General features: G+C 38.7%; 1 pseudogene; it reads left to right on the top strand.

Annotated features, from left to right (window-relative positions):
- Positions 1 to 8,456: 8,456 nt before the first annotated feature.
- Positions 8,457 to 9,711, top strand: LOC130845838 (geranylgeranyl transferase type-2 subunit beta-like; annotated as a pseudogene).
- The last annotated feature ends 1,058 nt before the right edge of the window (positions 9,712 to 10,769 follow it).

Here is a 10,769-nt window from a genome sequence, read left to right on the forward strand (position 1 = left end):
TTAAAGTATAGCAAGCACGGTAGTATATGTTTTGATTCAAGAGAACATTTTGACAATATCTTTGAAGATGCTAATGTGAATACGGTGAGAGAATTAGGCCTGGATGTTGTTATGATGGTAATAATTACTGCTTATGAAGCCCTGAATTCCTCCGGGTGTTTCTGTGCGCTGTTGTATTTACTCTTGATGGCATCCAGGAAAGGAGAGCACTGGTTACTCCTCGTATCAGAGCAGGAGGCTGGAGTGTAGCCTGATTACATGTGGGTGGTGGCGTCAGGAGCAGAACCTGGGACTGTTGACCTGTCGTTACTGTTAAGCCTGAAAACAGGCGAACAGCACAGCCAAAGGCTACCGACACATGTGTGTCAACGTTTGCCCAGATTGGTTCTAATCTCATGACTTGGCAAGAGACTAAGTGTGTGTATCGAGTGATCTGATGACAGGAGCAGGCAGCGTGACTGTCACAGCGATGTGCCCGCACAGTCCCATCCAGCATTCAAAAACCTTAGGAAATGGGTTTGTCGTTTTCTAGCTTAAGAGGCTGAGGCCAGAGTTGGATTTGTGTCAGGCGTTCTGAATTCAGAGCCCCAGAGTTCACCACAACACCTGGAGAATACCGAGCCGATCTTGGCAGCAGTGAGCAGTGAGTCTGAGGACTGGTGCTTGGCAGGGATGGCCATCAGAAAGGAAGCGCATGTGGGTTGGGAGGACCCCGTGCTGCTTTTGGGGGAAGCGAGATGAACATTTTGCTCTATTCTACAATTGGCTCACCTAGAGTCTTGTGTTCGCTTCTAAATGTCACAGCTTCAGGTGGTTGTAGATTCACTCAGTGCTATTCTGGAAAGTACACAGGGGTTCTTTGCCCAAGTTTCAACTCTTCTAAAACCAGTGACAAGAATGGGTAAAGCGTCTCCTCCCTCTGAGCCTCCTTCTTCATCTGTAAAGGAATCCAGTAGTCGTTTGTGATCACTGCAAAGATAGACTGCATGTGTCCAGGCAAGAGGGCTTTGGAATCATTAAGGTCGCCTTCTACAGCAGTGGTGATGATGTTTTATTTCACGTTTCAGAAGAGACCTGTTGGAACAGGGAGATGGGTCTCACAACCGTGTCCAGTTCAAGGCCATGTTCAGGAACCTGGGCGTTCACCTAGGAAATGAGAGGTTGGGGGAAAGCTGGTGGCTGTCATTTTTAGAACCACAGTGTGAAACTGGAACCTTCGAGGCTTCCGGGGGCTGGAGGAAGCCACACAGGCCCCCACCCCCAACATCCCTCTTCTGCTCTGTTCTGTGTTTGTCCACACTCCGTGTTGTGGGCTCCAGTCAATAGGGGAAGCTGCTTCCACTCTCCCAGGCCCGGGAGCAGCTCCCTGCCGCTGAGGTTGAAGCAGAGAGTGGGCAAGTGGGTGAGGCAGAGGACAGTTCCTCTAAGTCAGCTCTGTCCCTGAAGTCATCCAGATGGTACCCCTTCAGCTTTGACACAGACCGTATACATGGGAAATGCGTGGCTGCGAAGGTGCCTCACTTGGTGGGTTGGGTCATAGAGAAGCACAGAGAGCAGTCATCTGCCTAAGTGGGTCTGCAGTTAATAACAACTCTGGCCCTTGGGATAATCCATGGTTTAAGCAGTAGTTCTTTTAATATTTTAAGAAAATTATCCTTAGGCCTGAATGCCATGTTTATAGTTCCAATTTTGAGGGCTGGGGAAGAAGGAGTGCCCATTTTCTCATCACCCTGTTGGCTTTCACATAGCTGCCTGGTGGCCTCCCTGTCACAGAGGAGATGCCAGAGGATTCGGCTCCCGTGGCGGGCGAGCTGTGGCCAGGCCAGGAGCAAGGCGGGCTGCCAGCACCGTCTACGCCCCACATCCCACTGCCAAGGTTCAGTCTTCATCCATTTCCAAAGACTGCCCATCAAATGTTCTCCAAACACAGTCTCTGGTGAACCCATTTCACAGAGCGGGACCTGAATTCTTCTGAGAGAAACAGTAAAATCACTGTGGAACTGAGTGACAGCTCGGGAGGGAACTGTTTTCTTTTAATGGTGATGTTCACAGGCCAAGGTTTCAGAGCAATTGGAAGATGGGCAAATGCACTTCTTGACCTTTCTGAAAATAGTCTGAGTCACTTTCACTTTCAGCCTCTGAACCGTGTTGAATGAATCCTTTGTGCAGTTTACAGAAAGTGAAGAGTGATTTGGCAACCGAGAAAAGTTCAAACTCCTCACAGCCTCTCCTACATTGAGTAAAGTTTCTGTCGAGTTGTCTATTAACACTGTTCTGAAACAGACTTTTTAAGAAGCCTAGAACTTACTCATGAGTGGCCCTAATTTGAGTGTGTTAAAAATACAAGAAATGTGTGATGTGCCTTAAGACAGGAAATGACAGCCCACATCTGACTTGGTGGAAAGAAATTGTAATTATTGGGAAGGTGTGATTGGAATATTTATTCACTTATCAGTGACTCTGTTATATGTTTACAGAACACAAACAGAGGTCTGCACATAACATGCAAGGTACTTTCTTTTGCTCTGGTCTTTGTGGGAATGTGTATGTGACTTGTGATTATCCAACCACTCTTCTAAAAAGGATGTGTATGGGCCCATCCATAGGGCTGGTAGTCCTGAGTTCAGGTAGAGTGTGTGATCTCTGATTCGCTACGTGTGTATTTAAAAAAAACAAAATGTTTGCCTGTGTAGATCTGAAAATGTATGTTGAATTTCCTGAAAAATTCAACAGACCTGACATTTTTAATCTCCCCTAGGATAAGCTAGTCTTAGAAAGGGAATGTGAGGAGGAGTGTGGTGGTTAAGGGAACCAGGGAAGAGAGTCAGCCAAGTTCTGGCCTGGTTGAGTCCTACCTGGCCGTGACCTTCAGCAGATGCAGAATGGAGGGAGGCCACATCTACAAGAGAGAAAAAAAAAAAGACCTCAGCTTGTCTGTTCATTAACCTGAGGGCAGGATCCTCAAAGCTACTGGCATCTGGAAAAAGTACCTTCAAGATATGATTTGGGACTCCATTCCACAACTTCTGAATTGATTCTGTGTTTGGAGCCCTAAAATTGATATTGAAATAAAAGCCACTTTGCTAAATTTTTTTTTGAGCTATAATTCACCTACCGTAAAAGTCACGCTTTCAAGTGTACAAGTCAGTGGTTTTAGTATGTTCACAGAGTTGTACAACCATGAGCACTATCTAATTGTAGATATCTTCATCATTCCAAAAAGAAGCCCTGTACCCATTACCAGTCACCCCTGATTGCCCCTCCCCCCAGCCCCTAGCAACCAATAATCTACTTTCTGTCTCTGGATTTGCCTACTTTAAATATTTCATATAAATAGAATTATACAATATATAGCCTTTTATGTCTTGCTTTTTTTACTCAGTATAATGTTTTCAAGGCGTATCCATGGTGTATCATGTGTCAGTACTTCATTTCTTTTTATGGCTGAAAATATTCCAGTGTGTATATACCACGTTTTGTTTACCCATTCATCAATTGATGAACATTTGGGTTGTTTCCACTTTTTGATTGTTATAAATAATGCTGCTATGAGCGTGTGTGTACAACTATATGTGGGGATATATGTTATCATTTCTCTTAGGTATATACCTAGAAGTGGAATTACTAGGGCATGAAACAACTTTATGTTTAACTTTTTGAGGAACTACAAAACTGGTTTCCAGTGTGGCTGCACCATTTTACAATCCTACCAGCATATATAAGGGTTCTAATTTCCCTGCATTCCCCACCAGCACTTGTTATTGGCCTTCTTTTTTATTAGAGCCATCCTAGTGAATGTGAAGTAGTATCTCGTGTTTTGATTTGCATTTCCCTAGGTACTAATGGTATTAAACGTCTTTTCATGTGCTTGTTGCCCATTTGCATATCTTCTTTGGAGAAATGTCCATTAAAACCCCTTGCCCATATTTAATTGGGTTATGTGTCATTTTATTATTGAGTTGTTAAGTGTTCGTTATGTATTCTGGATATAAGTCCCTTATTGGATATGTGATTTGTAAGTCTTTTCTTCTGTGGGTTGTCTTTTCGCTTTCTCAGTGGTGTCGTTTGAAGTTTTAAAAGTTTTAAATTTTGATGCAGTTTGGTTTATCTATTTTTCCTTTTGATTGTGCTTGTGGTATCATATCTAAGAAACCTTTGCCAATCCAAGGTGGGGGAGATTTAAGTTTTTGTCTAAGTTTTATAGTTTTAGCTTTTACATTTAGATTTTGATCCACATTGCTTAATTTTTGTGTCCTAAGACCCAACTTCCTTCTTTTGTATATTGATATCCAATTGTCCCACTATGCTTGTTGAAAAGACTGTTCTTTTCTTCACTGTATTATCTTGGTAACCTTGTCCAAAATAAGTTAACCACAATGTAAGGGTTTATTTCTAAACTCTCAATTCTATTTCATTGTCTATTCTTATGCTCACATCTATTCATTTGATCAGGTTGCTGTTTTTTATTCTATTAATATGGTTATTACATTGACTTATTTTCAGATGTTAAACCAACCTTGCATTCCTGTGATAAATTGCCTGGTCATGGTGTACACCCCTCATTTTTTTTTTTTTTTTTTTTAATGTTTCTGTATGTGGCTTGCTAGTGTTTTGCTCAGGATTTTTGGGTCTGTGTTAATAAGGAATGTTATTGTGTAGTTTTCTTTTCTTGTGATGTCTTTGACTGATTTGGGTTTCAGCATAATACTGGCTTCATAGAATGATTTAGAAAGCATGAAAGTGCTCCCTTCTTCCTCCTCTCCCCCTCCTCCTCCTCCCCCTTCCCCTCATTTCCCTCCCCCTTCTTCTTCTTCTTCTTCATCCCCTTCATCATCTCCTCCTCCTCCTCCTCCTGCTTCTCCTTCTCCTTCTAAGAGTTTGTGTAGATTTAGTGCTATGTCCACTATAATCATTTGGTAGAATTCACCAGTGTAACCATGTGGACCTGAGCTTTCTTTGTTAGAAATGCTTTGGTTACTAATTCAGTCTCTTATTATAGCTCTACAGATTTTCTATTTTTTCTTGAGTCAGTTTCAATAGTTTATTTTTTTAAGGGTTATTTTCTATTTCATCTAGTTTATCTAATTTATTCACATACAATTGTTTATAGTAATCTTTACATTCCCCTTTTTCATTACTGATTTTATTTTATTTTATTTTATTTTTATTAATGATTTTAGTATTTCAGTCTTCACTCTTCACTCTTTTTTTTCATGGTCAGTCTGGCTAGGTTTGTCAATTTTATTGCTTTTCAAAGAGGCAAATTTTTATTTTGTTGACTTTACTGTTTTTCTGTTCTCTATTTCATTTATTTCTACTCTAACATTTATTATATCCTTTCTTTTGCTTGATTTGGGTCTAGTTTGCTTATATTTTTCTAGTTTCTTAAGGTAGACTGTTAGGTTATTTGATTTGAGATCTTTTTAACATAGGCATTTACAACTATACATGTCTCTCTAAGCATGCTTTAGTTACACCCCATAAGTTTTGATATGTTTGTGGAAAAGAGTTAGTATAGCAGGTCTTAAGTGCTGTCCTTGGGAAGTACTAATTTCAAGACTGATCCTTGGCCTGCATTTGGGAACTTAGATTTGTGGCAGTTCCTGCCATTTCCAAAACTGATAAGAGTTATACCTAAACTGTTTGTACAAATGATATGATTTATGCTAAACACCTGATTTCCTTTTTCAAATATGGAGTTTGGATATTTGCCAGCCAGGGTATGCCTACATGATTACCCCCCAACAAAAACTCTGTTTTCTGAGTCTCTAATGAGATTTGGACATGCTTCACACATATTGTTATAATTTGTTGCTGGAGGAATTAAACTTATCCTGTGTGACTCCACTGGGAGAAAACCCTCCCCTGATTTTTGCCCCTGCATGTTTTCATTTGCTGCTTTTCTTGGTATACTTTTGATTATGTAACATGTCATAACTGTAAATACACCATATGCTGAATCCTGTGAGTACTCCTAGTGAATTTCTGAACCTGAAGATGGTGTTGGACCCTGACCCATGTGGTTTTGTTTTCATTTATCTCAAAGTATTTTTAAATTTTTCTTGTGATTTTTTTCCTTTGGCATTTTGGGTTTTTTAGGGTTGTGTTCCACAATCTTAAAAATTCTCACATACGTGTGAATATCCCAAGTTCCTTATATTGTTGATTTTAAATTTAATTCCATCATGTTTGGTGAACCCACTTCAATCTCACCATTGCCTAACTTTAGTTCTTGGTGATTTAATGAGACTTGTTTTATAGCCTAACATATAGTCTATCCTGGAAAAGATTGACTGTGCAGTCTATCCTGTGCATGTGAGAGAAATGTGTTTTCTGCTGTTGTTGGATGGAGTTTTATTAAGTTTAACTGGTTTAAGTTAGTCTTGTTTCATCATTTTATTTCCTAGTTGACCTTTTGTCTAGTTGTTCTGTCCATTATTGAAAGTGAGGTATTGCAACTATTACTGTTGAATTGTATGTTTCTCTTTTCAATTCTGTTAGCTTCACTTCATTTATTTTGGACTCTGCTGTTATGCATATATATTTATAACTATTATGTCTTTCTTGATGGATTAACACTTTTATCATAATAAGAGGTGCTTTCTTATCTATAGTAACTTTTTATCTTAAAGTCTGTTTTGTCTGCTATTAGTATAGACACTCCAGCTTTCTTTTAGTTGCTCTTTGCATGGCATATTTTTCCTATCATTTTGCTTTCAATCTACTTATGTCTTTGAATCTAAAGCCTGTCTCTTGTAGACAGCACAAAGTTGGATTATGTCATTTTAATTCATTCTGCTCCTTCTGCCTTTTGATGGAGTTTAACCATTTACATATAATGTAATTATTGATAAGATAGTATTTACATCTGCCATTTTGCTCTTTGTTTTCTACATGTCACGTCTTTTTTTTTTTCTCTCTTACTGCATTACTGCTTTCTTTGTGTTTAACAGATACTTTCTAGTGTACCATTTTAATTCCCTTGTCATTTCATTTGCTGTATATGTCTTTGGACTTGTTTTCTTAATGATTTTGGGGGGAATTACAATTACCATCTTAACTTATAAAACTATTTTGCATTGATACCAACTTAGTTCCAACAGTACCTAAAAATCTGGTGCAATGTGGCTTTGTACCCTTCCCTCCCTCTGTGCAATTATGATCATATAAATGAAATCTGTATGCATTGTCAGTCTGTGAGAATAGCTTTATAATGATAAATTTATGCAGTTGTCTTTGAGTTCCAATTGAAGGGAAAAAGTTACAAATGAAAAATACATTTCTCCTCTCTTTTTTTTTTAAATTTATATATTTATTTATTTATTGGCTATATTGGGTCTTTGTTGCTGCACACGGGCTTTCTCTAGTTGTGGTGAGCGGGGGCTACTCTTCATTGTGGTGCATGGGCTCCTCATTGTAGTGGCTTTTTTTTTTTCTTGTTGTGAAGCTTGGGCTCTAGGTGCATGGGCTTCAGTATTTGTGACACACTGGCTCAGTAGTTGTGGTGCACGGGTTTAGTTGCTCCATGGCATGTGGGATCTTCCTGGAACAGGGATCGAACCTATGTCCCCTGCCTTGGCAGGCAGATTCTTAACCACTGTACCACCTAGGAAGTCCTCTACTGTCTTTTATATATATAATTAGCTTTACCAGTACACCTAATTTTTTTTCACATGGATTTGAATTACTCTCTAGTGTTCTTTCATTTCAACCTGAAGGACTCCCTTTATACTATATATTATAAGAAAGTCCTTGTAGTGACTAATTCTGTATGTTTTTGTTTGTCTCAGAATATCTTAATTTTTCCTTCATTTCTGAAGTGTAAGTTTGTTAGACATAGGGTTGTTGGTTGACAGTTTTCTTTCTTCAGCACTTTGAACATGTCATTCCACTGCCTTTCGGCCTTTATGGTTTCTGATGAGAAATTAGCTGTTAATCTTATTGAGAACCCCTTGTAAATGACAAGTTCCTTCTCTCTTGCTACTTTCAGGATTCTCTGGCTTTGACTTTTGGCAATTTGATTATAATGTGTTTTGGTGTGGATCTCTTTGAGTTCATCCAGATTGGATTTCACTGAGCTTTTTGGATGTGTAGTTCATGTCTTTCATCAAATTTGGGAAGTTTTTGGTCATTATCTCATTAAATATTCTATCTACCCCTTTCTGTCCTCTCCTTCTGGAACTCCCTGTGTGCCTATATTAGTACATTTGATGATATCCCACAGGTCTTTGAGGGTATGTTCATTTTTCTTTGATCTTTTTTTCTCTACTTTTCAAATTTGATGATTTCTATTGATGTGTTTTCAAGTTTACTGATTCCTCTGTCATGTCAAATCTGCTCTGGAGACCATGTAGGGAATTTTTTGTTTCAGTTTGTATTTTTAACTTTAGAATGGTTCTTTAGTTCTTTTTTTTTTTTTTCACAATACCTCTTTATTGCTTTTTTCGCTCTCAGACATGGGCACACCGCAGAAGGATGTTGTTATCAAGTCAGATGCACTTGACACCCTATTACTGGAGAAACATGCAGATTATATTGCATCCTATGGCTCAAAGAAAGATGATTACGAATACTATATGTCTGAGTATTTGAGAATGAGTGGCATCTGTTGGGGTCTGACCATAATGGATCTCATGGGACAGCTACATCGCATGAATAGAGAAGAAATTCTGACATTTATTAAGTCTTGTCAATACAAGTGTGGTGGAATAAGTGCTGATATTGGACATGATCCTCATCTTTTGTACACTCTTAGTGCTGTCCAGATTCTTACTGTCTAGGATAGTATTAATGTTATTGATGTGAATAAAGTTGTGGAATATGTTCAGAGTCTACAGAAAGAAGATGGTTCTTTTGCTGGAGATATCTGGGGTCCCACTAAGCAGCTGGTCTATCTGGAGTTAATGGCCTGGTGGAAGTTCCAGCATGCACTGTGCTAGTTATATCAGCATACAGGAGTACTGGAACAGAGGGGGCCAGTCTAAAAGATAAGGGCTGAATACAGTGCAGGCCGGAGAGACCAGCTGCTTCATGGGATGTGAAATCTACAGTTATATAATAGGGAGAACTTGATACAAGATTCTCTTTTTGTGCCATGGCAACTTTGGCTCTGTTGGGGAAGCTGGATGCTATTAATGTGGAAAAGGCAATTGAATTTGTTTTGTCATGTATGAACTTTGATGGTGGATTTGGTTGCAGGCCAGGTTCTGAATCCCATGCTGGGCAGATCTATTGTTGCACAGGATTCCTGGCTATTACTAGTCAGTTGCATCAAGTAAATTCTGATTTACTTGGTTGGTGGCTTTGTGAATGACAGCTACCATCAGGTGGACTCAAAGGAAGGCGAGAGAAGCTACCAGATGGATGCTATTCTTGGTGGGTGTTGGCTTCCCTAAAGATAATTGGAAGGCTTTATTGGATTGATAGAGAGAAACTGCACAATTTCATCTTAGCATGTCAAGATGAAGAAACTGGAGGATTTGCGGACAGGCCAGGAGATGTGGTAGATCCTTTTCACACTCTTTTTGGAATTGCTGGATTGTCACTTTTGGGAGAAGAACAGATTAAACCTGTTAGCCCTGTTTTTTGTATGCCTGAAGAAGTACTTTGGAGAATGAATGTTCAGCCTGAACTAGTGAGCTAGATTAGATCCCTTGATGCAAAAGTTGCTTAGTGTAGTTTTTACCATCTTAACATTTCAGTATTTGAAGTGCTTAATGACTGCCATGTTAATATTCTGTACATGAATTCTGTTGATTTTAATAAATTATATAATTATACATATTGTAAATTAAAGACCTTTATTGTATCTAATATTTTGTTTATGCTTCAGTGTATTTGTTATCTTATATGTCTCCATAATAGCAAACTGAGTTGAACTCTAGCTGATGAAGTCTTGTGTTCTGATTTTCCCATGTACTCCCTTGATATGCTTGTTACATGTAACTATAGTTAATGTAAATTGGTCTTTGTCAGTGAGAATGTTAACTGATGAAGAATTGATGAACCCCATAAGAATTAAAAGATGAAAAAATAAATGGCTGAAATTCAGGAATATTTAAAAAAAAAAACCTCTTTATTAAGTTTCCTTGTTTGGTGAGACATTGTTCTCATATTTTCATCCATTGAACATATTTAAAATAGCTGATTTAAAATCTTTTCTAGTAAGTTCAAAGTCTTGACTTTTCAGGGACAGTTCCTATTGGTTGCTTCTTTTCCTTTTATTTGTCAGACGTTCTTATTTCTTTGCACGTCATAATATTTTGTTGACTAATGGACATTTAAAATAATATAATGTGTAACTGTGAAAATCAGATCCTTGCATCCCCTTCCCACATTCATAATTGTTGCCTATTATTGTTGTTATTTATTTATTGATTTTCCTGAAATAATAATGTATCCTTTGTTGTGTGTGGTCACTGAAATCTCTGCTTGGTTAGTTCAGCGGTCAGCTAATAGCTGGACTGATACTCCTTTAAATTCCTTGAACCAATAAGTCTCCAGCTCTTGCAGAAGGGCTCCATGTGCATGTTGGGGCATGTCATCAATGCTTTGTCAGGCAACTGGCAACCTTGGTTTAGTCTTCTCTTCCTATTTGCACAGAGCCTCAACCCAGAGGTAAGAGTTATGGTTTTCTTAGGTCTTTCCTGAATGTACATATAGACCTGCACATGCCTATTGCCTTCTAGATTCCTAGGAATATGTTAAAGCTTTTCATAGCCCCCTGTGGACATCTCATTCCCCATCTCCTACTTTTCAGTCTTTTGGTC

This window comes from Hippopotamus amphibius, chromosome 2, assembly GCF_030028045.1.
Source record: "Hippopotamus amphibius kiboko isolate mHipAmp2 chromosome 2, mHipAmp2.hap2, whole genome shotgun sequence".
In the NCBI taxonomy this organism is placed as follows: Eukaryota; Metazoa; Chordata; class Mammalia; order Artiodactyla; family Hippopotamidae; genus Hippopotamus; species Hippopotamus amphibius.